Genomic DNA, 9,334 nt, shown 5'->3' on the forward strand with positions numbered 1-9,334 from the left:
GGCCCAGAGCAGGGACTAAAAGCGGTTCCCACCAGGACTGGCTGCGGCATCATCACCCGCAACTGGGTAAACACAGCCTGCGGGATCCCGCGGGGTCCCAGGAGGTTTGTGGGTCCCCCCCAGCACACACACCCCCCGCAGCCCGCACATGCTGGGTGCACACGTGTGACCTTGGGGGATCGGACACCGGTGCCCGTTCCCACCTCGAGGTGACCGTTGCCCGGCAGGAACTGCAGCTCATCGGGCAGAGCCACAGCGTCCCCGCGCCAGGGCAGCGGGTCAGCCTGGCAGGGGAAGCTGCGGTGTCCGGCCTGGGGGGGTTGAGCCCCTGCATGGGTCAGCAGCTCGGTGCCACCCGGGGCTGGTCCATCGCATCACGGAGCCTCCGGTGACGTCGGCCTGTGGATGGCACCCAGTGTGGGGGGAAGTGGCCGGGGTGTCCCGGCTCTGCTGCCCCCGTGTCACCGGGCCAGAGTCCATCCCGCGTCCCCGTGAGCCCCGTGTCCCCGGCCACGTGTGGCGCCGGGTGCACAGAGTCGCGGCGCGGCCCAGGTCAGGGAGGCGAGGGGGGGCACATGCCCGGAGGCTGGGGTCCCCTCACCCCTCTCAGCCCACCCAGGCAGTAGGAGGGGAAGACCCCATGCCCTTACCGTCCCCCTCCCACATCCCTGGCACCCCGGGTGGCCCCGTCTGCCCCGGATGGACCTGTCTGTGGGGGAGACTGAGGCAGGAGACCCTAGATGAGGCTGGGAGGACCCATGGCCTGGGTCCCTGGCTCCCATCCTCCTGCACCCCCAAAGCTGTGAAGGGACCCAGGTGCGCCTGCAGCCCTGCATGGGCAGAGGTGGCCCACGGGGGCAGCACCGGGCACCTGGGGGGCAGCTCTGAGCATGTGGGGTGCAACACTGGGCACTGTGGATGCAGCTCTGAGCATGTGGGGTTTGGGGCCAAGCACAGACAGGTGCAGCACTGAGCACAAGGGGTGCAGCGCTGAGAAAAAGGGGGTGCAGGGCCACACACATGGGGGAGCAGCACCGAGCCCGTCGGGTGCAGCACTGGGCACCAAAGGGTTCAGGGCTGATCACTCCAGCTGGGGGGTCGGTGGGTACAGCCCCAGCTCTTGGGGACAGCACCAAAACCACAAGGTGCAGCGCCGAGCAAGCGCGGTGCCAGGCTAAATACAGGGGGTGCAGCGCCAAGCACACGAGGTGCAGGGCTGGGGATGTGGTGGGGAACGCGCAGGCGCGGGTGCCTCCCCGAGATGCCTCCAGGCAGGTGCGCGCAGCACGGGGACCCAACAGGAGGAGTCAGCAATGCTGAGGGAGCTGGATGTAGATCAGCTTTGGACGGTCATGGTGACGGGGAGAGCTCCCTGAGGATGGGAAGAGAGCAAATATCACTCCTGCCTTTAAGGAGGACAAGAATGAAGACCTGGAAACCATTTCCAAGCGCATGACGAACAAGAAGCTGCTGGGCCGCGGTCAGCATGGACCGCCAAAGGGAAAGTCATGCCTCACCAGCCCCATGGCCTCCTACAGGGAGGTGACCGGCTCGGCGGAAGAGCAGCGGACGCTGTTTACCTCCAGCTCAGTGAGGCTGTTGACGGTCAGCCATTACACCCTCACGGACGAACGGGAGAATTGCGGCTGCTGCACCCTCAGCAACGTCGCAGACGACGCGAGGTGGGGAGGAGCGGCTGACGCACCAGAGCGTCGTGTTGCCGTCCAGACGGACATTGACAGGCTGGACAGCTGAGCTGGGAGGAACCTCATGAAGTTCAACAAGGGGACATGCAAAGCCCTACAATATCTGGTGGGAGGGAATGAAGAAGAGGGAGCCAGACCCTTCTCAGTTGTTCCCACAGACAGGACAAGAGGCAACAGGCACAAATTAAAAACCCAGGAAATTCCACTCAAGCAGAAGAAAGCCATCTTTTAGGTGGCCAAACACTGGAACAGGTTGCCCAGAGATGCTGTGGAGTCTCCATCCATGGTGATATTCAGAGGTGTCTTCCTACTGCTCCTTTGCTCCAGTGGGGGTTCCTCGATGGGTTTCATTCTCCCAGCAGTGTCCCTGCTCCAGCACAGGTGCTCCATGGGCTGTAGTCCCCTCAGGGTGTACCACCTCCAGCATGGAATACCTTCTTCCAACAGTGCCCCCTCCTACAGGTCTCCTCTGCTTCCCCCTCTCTCCTCTCCTCACACACCTCCTCATGCATGCCCTGAGGGGTCTCCCTTTGCATCTCCTTCTTGTGTCTCAGGTCTCCTGCTCAGCGTCTCCTGTCCCAAATGGACGCTGCTCTTCCTCCCGTGGTCTTGAGCAGAGGTGCCAGGTGCTCTGGCCGTTTGAACTTGTGGTGCAACCCCTCACACAGCTGTGGCTCCCAGCTTGGCGCATGGTTGTCCTCACATGGGAAGCCCATTCTTGACAGTAATTGCCATCTCCAGCTCTACGGAGGGAGGGGACAAGTGTCCCCACCTCTCCAGCCTTCCACCAGACCAAGCTGTGCCAGTCAGAAGAGAGGAGGTGCGGTGGCTTGCGGGAGGACCTGCCTGGACACAGGAGGGGCAGGGTCTAGAAGCAGGGAAGGGACGTCCGCAGCTCCCAAGGTAACCATGGAGATGCCCCAGTGATGGGAAGCCACAGCAACCAGGAACCTGCGTGGGATCCCTGGTGCTATCGGCAGGGGTCTGGTGAGCAAGTCCTTGGGAACAGCACCATGAGATCAGGCCAGGGCATCACTTCCAGGATGGCATCTCCAAACCCCAAGGCTTTAATTGACTGGCGTCACCTGTGGAAACAAGAAAGCTTATGTATCAACACTCCTATCTGTAGCCGTACCTATAGCTGTATCTACAGGCTGTGGGCCAAGGGCTATGGGACAGTTGTGTGCTGGGACTGGGTGGTGCACTGGGAGATATGGGATCCTCATCTGAAGGGCAGGAGCCCCGTGCCAAGATCAAGCAGCCTGGGTTGGATGACAGCCCAGTGCCACCACCGTGTCGTCACACCTTTTGTCCTGTAGCGTGGCTTGCACTGGGGCATGGGTTTGCTGTGCTGGAGATGTGAATGACACTGTGGGCTGGGTTTGGCTGGGTTAGAGGTCATTTTCTTCACTGCAGCTGGTGTAGTGTCGTTTGGATTTGGTATGAGAATAGTGCTGATGGCACACTGGTGTCTTAGCTGTTGTTAAGTAGCGGCTGAGTGTCCCTAAGCAGTGCTTACACTAGTCAAGGACTTTCCCAGCTTCCCAGGCTCTGCTGGGGGCACAAGAAGCCGGGGGGGGAGGGGGCACAGCCCACCCAGCTGACCAAGGGGCCAGTTCCACGCTATATGGTGTCATGCTCAGTATAATAAAGCTGAGGGAAGGAGAAGGAAGGTGGGGACGTTGGGAGTGATGGCGTTTGTTTTCCCAAGTCACCATGACACGTGATGGAGCCCTGCTTTCCTGGGGATGGCTGAGCACCCGCCTGCCCATGGGAAGGAGGGAATGAATCCTTGTCTTGCTTTGCTTGTGCGCACAGATTTTGTTTTTCCTTTTCATTATATCGTTGTTATTGTTATTATGACTACTATTACTGTTGTGCTTTACCTCTTAAACTATCTTTGTCTCAACCCAGGAATTTTCTCACTTTTACCCTTCTGATTCTCCCCCCATCCTGCCGCGGGGGAGCGAGCGAGTGAGCGCTGAGTGGGGCTGAGCTGCCTGCTGGGGCTAAACCACGACACCCAGGGAGAGGAGCCACTGTGCAAACACAGAGCCAAAACACCGCTCAGCAGCACCACCGCGGTACCAAAGCACGAGAGAGACGGGCAATCTCTGCAGCTCCAGCCAACACTGCGTGGGGGAACCTTGGACCTGCAGCAGCTCTGCTCTTACAGCTCCCCTGCCTGAGGAGTGGGGACTGTGGGACTTAAGGCACCGGGGCAGGGGGAGCTGCTGGGAAACAACCTGGAAACGGCTCCGGCTCATGCCCATTTCACCTACAAAACCACAGGCTCCAGCCCCCTCCCCGCCGATAACATGAGCAGGTCTGTAAATCCTGTCCCTGACGCGCTGGCAGCACAGGTTTCCAAGGCTGCGATTTCTCTGCTAAGCCTTCCCCCAAAATCCTCCTGGGCACGGGGCATTCCGGCTTTGCAGGCACACTCCAGGGAGAGAAGCTGTGTGAGTTGTGGAGCAGAGATGCCCAAAACGCCCCTGGGATGGCACAGCAGAAGGGCAACAGGATTTTTGGTGCTGCTGAGCTGAGCTGCTTTGCATCGGTGCTCCCAGCCCTGGCGCTGGCTTTGATCTGGAGGTCCCTGAAAGTGCCCCCATGGCCAATGGCACCACGGGCCCCTCCAACGTTTGCTGGCCCACCCCGGACCCCTAAGTATCACCAGCACCCCCTGGGTCCCCCCAGCACCCCAACCATCACCACCACTGCCCAGCCCAGCCCCAGGCAGCTCCACAGCTTAATGGCCCCACTTCTGACCACAGACCCACAGACCCCCCTCCTCAGTCAGGCCCCCTCCAGTGTCCCCTTGGCCCATGTAACCCCCTGCCAGACTCCCACCACCACTCAGACCTGCCTGAGGGGATGCCGGCCCCGGCACTCCCAGACCCCTCGGTTTCTCCCCTGCCCTCCAACCCTGGGCATTTTGGTCCCCTGGTGCCCACCTGTATTGGGTTTCTGTGGCAAGGTTTTCGTAGTGGGGGAGAAGGTGCCAGAAGCTGCCCCCGTGTCCAACAGAGCCTGTTCCAGTGGCTCCAAGATGGACCCACTGCTGGCCAAAGCTGAGCCCATCAGCGACGGTGGTGGCACCTCTGTGATGGCGTATTTAAGAAGGGATAAAAACTGCTGCACAGCAGTGACTGAGAGAGACGAGTGAGGAAGTTGAGCCTGGGAAGAAGGGAGGGGTGGGGGGAAGGTGTTTTTAGATTTGTTCTTATTTTTCATTTCTCTGCACTGCTTAATTTGCAATAAATTAATTTCCCTAAGTTGAGTCTGTTTTGCCCATGATGGTAATTGGTAAGCAATCTCCCTGTCCTCACCTTGTCCCATGAGCTTTTCATCGCATCTTCTCACCATGTCCTGTTGAGAAGAGGGAGTGATTGAGCAGCTGGGTGGGCACCCGGCGTCCAGCCAAGGTCAACCCATCGTTCTGCCCTGTTTGCTCACATCCCTTCCCCTCCCTGAGCACCCTCATCCCCTCCCTTCCCTCTGCAAGCTCCTGCACTCCCTCCATGCCCCCCATAAGCACTCGTGCCCCTAGCCTTCCCCTCCCTGTGCACCCAGAGCACATCGCTTCCCCTCCAAGGCTCCTCCAGCCTCCCACATGAGCTCTCAGCTTGCCTCTGTTGCCTGCAGTGCCTGTTCACACCTCTTCCCACTGCACTCCATGTCTGCTCTGACCCTTCCTTTCTCCTTTCCTCATGCTCACATCCCTTTTATTTTCCAGCCTAGAGTGCTCATGTCTCCCTCCTTCCCCTCTTAGGATGGTCAAAGCCCCTTCCTTCCCTCCATGTGTGCTGACATCTCCCCCACTGACCGCTACCTGAGCCGAGATACTCTCTGCTTGCCCCATATTGGATTCCTTCCCCTCCCAGGGCGATGGCTGAGGTGTCCTCCCTTCCCCTCCTGCAGGCTCGCACCTCATCCACTCCCACCGCCCACCCTCCGCCTCTCCCCTGCTGCCCCCAGGTGCCTCACCTGCAGCCCTCGGGGCTGCCCTCCAGGAGAGCCCTGTGCCCCCAGGGTCCACCATGTCCCTTTCTGGGGGCTTCCCTCCCCCCCATGCGGGCTTATGTTCCCCATGTGGTAAAAAGGGGGTGAGCTGCCTCCCCCGGACCTGCAGCACTCCCTCCTGCCCAAATCCCTGCAGACCAACGTCCTGCCTGGCACAGGCTGGTGACCCCAGCTGGGAGCTGGCCCCAGGGGGATTTATTTGGCATTTCCAAGAGGGCTGAGGGCAGCAAGAACAGGAGCTCCCCCACCAGCACACATCCGCTTGGCCCCAGCACTGCCAACCGACCTTGGAGTTCCCCTACCTCGGGTTTTCCCTCGGTCCCCTCAAGCTTGTCCCTTTTCTGGGTGTCTGGCAAGGCATCATCTGGGTGTCCCTCGCAGCGTTGCAAGAGAGGGCAGGGAATGGCTACTTGCAGAGCAGGAGCAAGGACAGATCAGAGAGAGGTGTCGACAGGCAATGCCACTGAAGAGCCCAGGAGCCCTCTAGTGATTGTACAGCCCTTTTCACAATATTCAGCCCCAAGGCCTTTTCCCAACCAAGACAAAATCTGAGTCTCCATCCCTTGCCTACAGAAGCCAGCGGACATTTTAATGTCATCTTTTCGTGCTTTTTGTGCCAATGTGCCTGGGAGACGATCCTAATGCTTCAGATAAAATAAAAAAAACAAAAAACAAAACACAAACCAAAACCAAACCACAAAACCCCTCCAAGTTCCAAATCCATGTTCTATTCATAAGTTATTGCTCATGCTAATAGAAGCACAGTAAATAAAAAGACCCCTGGGAGCTCCCCACTGCGGCTAGCTCCAGCCACCGGACTTGAAGAGCCTGAGTCAACCTTCTGGGCGAGGACTACGGGCAGCAGCTGTCTGAGTTGCATGGAGCGATCGATCTATGCCCACTCCACAGGCTGCCACCTCTTCTGTGCTTTTGTCCACCTGGCACCTCTTCTGTGCTTTTGTCCACCTGGCTGGAGAGCAGCTCTGTGGGAAGGGACCTGGGGGTCCTGGTGGGCAGGAAGCTCAACATGAGCCAACAGTGGCTGCTGCGGCCAAGAAGGCCAACAGGCTGCTGGGTTGCATCAACAAGGGCATCACCAGCAGAGAGAAAGAAGTCATTATCCCGCTCTGCTCAGCGCTGGTCAGGCCACACCTGGAGCGCTGTGTCCAGTTCTGGTCCCTGCTGTACAAAAACGATGTGTCCAGGCTGGAAGGGGCCCAGAGAGGGGCCACCAGGATGATCAGAGGACTGGGAAGCTGCCATACGAGGATAGGCTGGGAGAGCTGGGTTTGTTCAGCCTTGAGAAAAGGAGGCTCAGAGGGGATCTCATCACCGTGTACCAGGACTTAAGGGGTAGCTGCAAAGAAGATGGAGACTCCCTTTTTACACAGAGTCCCATGGAGAGGACAAGGGGGATGGACACAAGTTGCTCTTGGGGAGATTCCGATTGGACACGAGAGGGAAATTTTTCACAGTGAGGACAGTCACCACTGGAATAATCTCCCCAGGGCAGGGGTTGACTCAGCCACATTGGACACGTTCAAGAGTCACCTGGACAGGGTGCTGGGCCATCTTGTCTAGGCTGTGCTCTTCCCAGAAAGGTTGGACTAGATGATCCCTGAGGTCCCTTCCAGCCTGGGATTCTGTGATTCTTCTCAACCCTTCCCTCACAGTTACATAGGCAGGCGAGCATGAGACAAGTGCGGTGCAAAAAGAGGATGGAGTCATTTGCTAGACTGAAAGGAAGAGCCCGCAGAAGTAATTGAAGGAGCATGTCTGAAGGGCTCTTTCAAGACTCCGTATCCAGAGAGCTGTTTTTCTACACCTGACACCATCATTACATCATTCTGTATCATGTACCGCTTCTGCTCTCATCTGATGCTCTTTTCTCATCCAGTAAACAGGGAGTCAAGTGAAAATGCCCAGGAGCCAGTTAAAAGGAAAGGCACAGGTTTTCACCACATGCATTTCCAGTAGTTTTGCTGGAACAGGTTACCCAGAGAGACTGTGGAGTCTCCATCCTTGGATGGAGTCTCCATCCTTGGAGGTATTCAAAAGCCCTGGGCAGCCAGCTCTAGGTGGCCCTGCCTGAGCAGAGGGTTTGGACCAGACGACCTCCAGAGGACCCTTCCAACCTCAGCTACCCCATTATTCTGTGATTCCATGTGCAGCTGGACAGGAAGAAGGCGGGTGACGACACACGGGTGACGTTACGCAGGTGTAGTGACACTGATGGGTAGACCATTTTATATTGCAGAGACAGTGATCCACAGAACAGGTTTCCTACCCATTTCCTCTTCCAGGCTTCATTTCAGTGCTATGCTTAGGGATCCAGCTTGTTTTCCTTTGATGAGGAAGGTTGTGTCAGGAAGACGCAGCCCAGCGTGTGCTCAAACCATGCCGGCCTGGGAGCTGGTTACCTGATCCCTTCTCTTGGCTTTGCTCACAGACTCCTCAGAAACAGCGCCTTGGGGCTGACTGGGCCCGCAGGAACACGTCTGCAGAGAAAGGCAAAGAATTTGCGGTGAAGGCACCTCCTGAGGTCAGATTCCCTGCTCTGGGCAGTCACTGAATCACAGAACAGTTGAGGTCTGAAGGGACCAAAGGCTTTCCAAAGAGCCCCAACGCAAGCTTTCCATAGTGCTCCTTGCTTGCACTCCTGGCTACGGAGGAGGCCAGAGAAGAGCTGCCTTGGCTCAAGTCAAGCACCTCTCTTGGCTGGGGTTCCCTTCCCAGCGGCCTGGGGAAAGGGTGCCAGACCAGGGCAAGTCTTGCAGCACAACCGTGCAGCTCTTGTTCATGCTAAGGGAGGGCTGCTGGCAGCAAAAGCCACACATAGGAGAGTTTCCTTGCAGCAGCTACGCTGCACGGTGGAAAGGCCTGTGCCCAGTGCCCAGCCGGGCACTTCCCAGCCCCTCTGCCCCGGGCCTGGGGCGCTGCCTGGGTGTGACCCGAGGGCAGGGCCCGGCACTGGGCCTTGTTAAACCTCACACAGTTATCCTTGGCCCATGGATCCAGCCTGCCCAGGTGCCCCTGCAGAGCCCTCCTGCCCTCCGGCAGGTCGACACTCACGCCCAACTTGGTGCCATCTGCAAAGTCACTGAGGGGGCCCTCGATCCCCTCGCCCACTGGCCCCAGCACCGAGCCCTGGGGACCCCCACTCAGGACCAGCCCATCCCCCCGGGGCGGGGAGGCAACACACCGGGCAGCGGCAGTGTGCCAGCAGGGTGGCCCCGCGGCCCCGCCCTGCCCCGCCCGACCCCGCCCCGCCCCGCCCCACCCCCGCCACGGCGGCCCCACCCAGCGCCGCCTCCGCCTCCGCCGCCCGCCCCCCCCCCCCGGCGCCCCGCCGGCCCCGCCCCCGGAGGGGAGGCCCCGCCCCGCGCGGCGCCGCGGCTGGGGGCGTGGCGCCGCCTGGCGATGAGGAGAGGGCGCCACCACTCCGGGCCCGCCCCCGGCCCCGGCCCCGCCCCGCCCCCGGCCCGGCCCGGCCCCGCCCCCGCGGGGCGCGAGTCGGGGAGGGGCAGAGTCCGCCCCCCCCGCAGGGGAAACGGGGGTCAGCTCCGCCGTCGGGTGGGAGATGGTGGGGAGGGGTCGCATCG

At 59.7% G+C, this 9,334-nt stretch overlaps 1 long non-coding RNA gene across 2 annotated transcripts; it reads right to left on the minus strand.

The window, feature by feature from the left end:
• Nucleotides 1–1,912: 1,912 nt before the first annotated feature.
• Nucleotides 1,913–6,643, minus strand: LOC135317070 (uncharacterized). 2 transcript variants are annotated; one of them, XR_010376189.1, is made up of 4 exons: nt 6,035–6,643; nt 5,039–5,078; nt 4,664–4,886; nt 1,913–2,791 (listed from the first exon to the last, which is right to left on the minus strand). It is a non-coding gene; the product is annotated as an uncharacterized LOC135317070 (long non-coding RNA). The 2 variants fall into 2 exon arrangements; XR_010376190.1 differs by lacking the exon at nt 4,664–4,886 and having other exon boundaries at nt 6,035–6,623.
• Between the last annotated feature and the right edge of the window lie 2,691 nt (nt 6,644–9,334).

This window comes from Phalacrocorax carbo, chromosome 24 (assembly GCF_963921805.1).
Source record: "Phalacrocorax carbo chromosome 24, bPhaCar2.1, whole genome shotgun sequence".
Taxonomy (NCBI): Eukaryota; Metazoa; Chordata; class Aves; order Suliformes; family Phalacrocoracidae; genus Phalacrocorax; species Phalacrocorax carbo.